General features: G+C 35.8%; 1 pseudogene; it reads left to right on the forward strand.

The window, feature by feature from the left end:
- The window catches only part of LOC107701693 (delta-type opioid receptor-like), a 7,422-nt pseudogene extending 5,014 nt beyond the window's left edge, over window positions 1–2,408 (forward strand).
- Window positions 2,409–5,061: the final 2,653 nt, after the last annotated feature.

Genomic DNA, 5,061 nt, shown 5'->3' on the forward strand with positions numbered 1-5,061 from the left:
CATGAAAGGGAACGTCTCAGGTTACTTATGTAACCATGGTTCCCTGAGTAGGGAATGAGAAACTGCGTCCTCTAGGTTTCTTGCCATGCTGCGGACGCAAGCTTCAGACGAAGAAGTGAATGATGTATGCTCCCGGCGCCTATTTATACTATAGTCACACCGGTAGTGATGTCATGGCTGTCGCCGGCCAACGAGTTGGTGTTTTTTCAATGTATGCTTCAGACATGGGTCACGACGAGGCGTTCCCCATAGCGACTCCTAGAGGACGCCGTGTCTCGTTCCCTACTCAGGGAACCATGGTTACATAAGTAACCTGAGACGATTTCTCTCCTGATTCAGACGAGATTATTTTTCTCCAAAGAAAGCAATATTAGAGGACTTGTATTTTAGTTAGAAGCAATGATTTTAAGTTAAAAAAAATTCTTAATGATGGATGAAAAAACTCATCTACATCTTGGATGGCATAATTTCTTGGTGAACTATTCCATTAAACCTAATCCTAATCTGTAGTTATTGTCATTTGCTTTTTGAATGATGCTCTTGCTTGTCCTTGTCTTTGTTAATAGGTCATGTCATCTAGCAGGACATTACAAACAATGGCAGATGATCAATATATGATAATAGTTTGATATATGATAATACTGTGTGTTTTGCATAAATCCATCTCCTCCATACAAAGCTAAAACTATTTCCTACTAAATATAATGTGAAGTTGTGAACAGGTCATTCATTTGGGATTTTGTTTCCACAGAATGATTTTAAATGCATAATGCCATGAATAAAAGTTATTTGAACAGTGATATTTGTACATGCTGAAGGTACACAAAGATGAAAACATTTACATCTTTAACCTGGCCTTGGCTGATGCACTAGTGCTGGCCACTCCTCCTTTCCAAGGCACGGATGTCACCCTTGGTTTCTGGCCCTTCGTTCTGGCTCTGTGCAAAGCTGTGGTGGCCAGTGACTATTACAACATGTTCACAAGTGTTTTCACCCTGACCGTAATGAGTGTGGATCGCTACATACGTCTGCCACCCTGTGCGCTCCCTGACCATTCGTACCCCGCTCTGAGCCAAGCTGATCAACGTGGCTGTGTGGGTGCTGGCGTCAGCCATAGGGCTGCCGGTTATGATCATGGGTCAGGTGGAGAAGGAGAAGGATGTTTACGGTAGTCTCTTTTCTCATTATCCTGTGTCAACCTGCCACTCCGAAGCATGTTTGTTCATTATGTCACGAAAATGTGAATCCATCTTTGTCATTTTGATGTTGTCATGTTGATGTGCCATAGGCAGCTGTAACTAAAATGATTATATTTGTGGTTTTACTGCATATTAAAGATGCACTAAGTAAGTTTTTGTTGCATTGACGAGCCTGCAGGTGGGCTGCCCATTTTTGTTTCAAATTTCAAATATCAAATTTTTATATAAAAATACACAAACAAAAAATTAAATATTAAATTAACATAAACCAAATTGGCATTTAAATTAAATTAAAATGTAAATGACTTTGTGTGAATGAATAATGATAACTAAATGGCATATCATGTTATCTCCACCACCATTGTAGAATAAAATAGCCTTTTCTAGGCCTCATGTGAGTGTATAACATTTGAAACATACACTACTGTACAAAATATTTTTTTTAAAGCAAATTAATGCTTTTATTCAGCATGGATGCATTAAGTTGATTTTAAAAAGTGACAGTATGACACTTTCATAATATAATTTTACAAAAGATTTCTATTTCAAATAAAGTTTCCATGAAAATATTAAGCAGCACAACTGTTTTCAGCACTGATAATAATAAGACATGTTTCTTGTTTCTTCTTTGTGAACTTCTAAGTAGTAGGATAAATAGGCATCCATTTCATCCCTATTCTCTCTTGTGGAAGGCATTGCTTTCCATTTCATGAGTCCACTCGTGATTTGTTGTAAATCATGGCACTACTTTAAATCAGCTTTTATCAATTCATTCCCTGACTTTCTTTCTGTGCAGGTGCCAAGTGCATACTGAACCTTCCTAAACCAAGAGAACACTGGTGGCCTGTGTTTGTGATTTGTGTGTTCCTCTTCTCTTTCTTGATTCCTGTGGTGATCATAAGCATCTGTTATGGGTTGATGGTACGATGCCTGCGCAGTGTCCGTCTCCTGTCCAGCTCAAGAGAGAAAGACTGGAATCTGAGGAGAATCACCTATATGGTACTGTCTGTTGTTGCTGCTTTTGTGTTGTGCTGGATGCCGGTGCATGTCTTAGTTTTGATTCAGGTCTTGGGGCACGTGGATCTTGGGGCCAGCCAGTCCTCGATGGCAGCCATGCATTTCTTCATTGCTCTGGGCTATGCTAACAGCTGCTTTTTTTCTAGAAGAGCAGCGCAAGAGGTCACTGAGGCAGGAGAGAGAATGTGCTGAGGAGGAAGAAAAAGCGGTGGTTATTGATGAAGTTGCCATTGCGGTGGGTGCAGATTAGAGCTTTTCTAAGTGACTGTATTCTGGCAACCTCTGAACTCATGAAGAAACTTACAATTGAGTAGAGTTGTATAAACATTGTAGCTTTTGTCTGGTTTAAAGTTTTCTTTATTTATCTTTAGCTGGCAGATGATTTCTGATGATTCAGAATTAGAAGTATGGTTATACAAGACCATTGTTTCACATGGGACAATAGAGCTTTTTTTCCCCCCTCTTTGAATCTTATAGTGTATATAAGATTTTTACATTGTAAACATTATACAGTATATAATATTTACATTGTTTATTGAATTCCTTATATAATTCAATGACTAATTAATATTATATTATGTTATATATTATATTAATCATATTCTAATAATATATAATATTATGTTAATAATATATTTTAAATTATTATATTAATTCAACTGTATTTTGTAAATGTACTGCTTTTGTTATGAAACTGGTATATTGGAATTGCATATGCAAAATATTTATTGATTTTACAACACTAGTGTTCAAAAGTTTGGGGTCAGTAATATTTAAAAAAAATTCATACTTTTATTCAGCAAGGATGTAATAAACTGATCAAAAGTGGCCGTAAAGATTTTTACATTGTTACTATGATAATATTAATAAGTGCTGTTCTTTTGAACTTTCTATTCATCAGAGTATGAATCACATTTTCCAAAAAAATAAAAAATATTAAGCAGCACAACTGCATTTTACATTGAGAATAATAAGAAATGTTCTAAAAGAAATACAGCTTTGCCATCACAGCAATAAATGGCATTTTAAAATATTAAAATATAAAATGGTTATTTTAATTTGTAATAATATTTCACAATATTAATGTTTTTACTGAATTTTTTATCAAATAAATGCAGGCTTGGTGAGCATAAGACACTTCTTTCAAAAAACAAATATAATTCTTACTGATACCAAACTTTTGAATGGTAGTATATACTATAGACACTTAAAAGAAAGCAGTATTTGAAGATATTGATATTTAATGACTGAGATATCACAGTACTGATAATGAAGTACTTATGTGCCTGTATCTATTAATGAGCTTGAAAGCATTTTCAACTGAATTGTTTGACTGTGACTCGGAATTAATCAGAATGACAGGTTATGCTAATGAAGATAAGACTCTTCCCCAAAAATCACATCTGTTTGCAGTGAAGTGACCACTAATGTGAATTTCATTTTACCTGTCAATCACGTCCTTGCCAAACTGCTGTTAGAGCCCTGCTTCATCTCGTGTGCGTATTATTATCAGTAGGTGGCAGCACTAGCACAGAAACGCTTTTGCAGCTGTAGTGTCGGTCTATCACTGAAGCGGCGGGTGGCTCTCTAGGCGCACTCAGCTAATAAGAGAGGAGTGCTGTAAAACTGAAATAACGAAATCAAATCTTTTTGGTTACCAGCCATTCTAGGAAGCCCAAAGATCAGCAATAACACTGCTTTTTCATTGGTTTCTTTGCTTCCTTTTAACTTGATAAGACAAAATTAAAGGAAAGGGAAAAAAATGTGTAGGCCATCTTCTGAAAAGCTGTGTACTGCTAAAAATATAAAACTCTTTGTTGCAATAAAATGTATTTCACTTGAACGGATTTTATTTTTTAGTTTGGAATAATATATATTATGTGGTATATAAACATTAATTTATTACATAATTATGCGTATTATATATTTACATAAAACTGAATCGTTAACTTAATATAAACACAAAAAGAGAAACACAAAATTCACAGTAAGAGCTTTGAAATCTGATTAGTGTTATTTTATTTTCCTACTAAAATACAGCTTTTGATATCAATACCTAAAGATCAAATATCTACAGAGACTTGGCATTACATTTTTGGTCTTAATTCGCATTCTTATCAACACCACTTATGTTAATGTGTACGGATCTGTGGTGGTGGTGGGAGCTGTTTTAAATGAATGCATTTGCACTACAAGGGGAGATTATGACTTCATTTAGCTACTATACCCATGAGGCGCTGCTGTTTACAAGGCAATGAGACTGCACTTTTAACTGCTATAGCAGCTTTGTATCTTATGTACATTTAGCAAAATACAAAAAACAAAAATAAATACTATATATTATATCCTTATAGGATGTATATCCTCTCTCTCTCTCTCTCTCTCTCTCTCGCTCTCTCTATATATATATATATAATTCACGGATGCGTTAAGAAAAGCAGTAAAGCATGATCGTCTGTCTCTATCATAATTTGGATTAATATACCTTACACTGTTTCCATAAACTGACCCAGCTTGAGAGAACGAGATACAGGCGCTAAAATTAATCTGAATCAGGACTGCAGAAGCACATTTCCCCTCAGGCCATGAGGCTGGATATCCTTCACCTATCACTGTATTATTAATTCTATATCACATTATTGGCTTTTGAAGAAAAATTCCACGCATTCCTGCACGCGACACTGTCAGCGACTGCCGTGATAAATTGCATTCAGGTGGAAAATCAGGAGCTAGATGTTAAAGCAGGAATAACGAGAAGTGTTTTTGTCCCAGCCCTCTTTTTTTCCCTCCCACACAGACACACGACCCCCCTCCCTCCATCCTGTCTCTCTTTTCTACAACAAAC

This window comes from Sinocyclocheilus anshuiensis, unplaced genomic scaffold, assembly GCF_001515605.1.
Source record: "Sinocyclocheilus anshuiensis isolate Anshui unplaced genomic scaffold, SAMN03320099.WGS_v1.1 scaffold1658, whole genome shotgun sequence".
In the NCBI taxonomy this organism is placed as follows: domain Eukaryota; kingdom Metazoa; phylum Chordata; class Actinopteri; order Cypriniformes; family Cyprinidae; genus Sinocyclocheilus; species Sinocyclocheilus anshuiensis.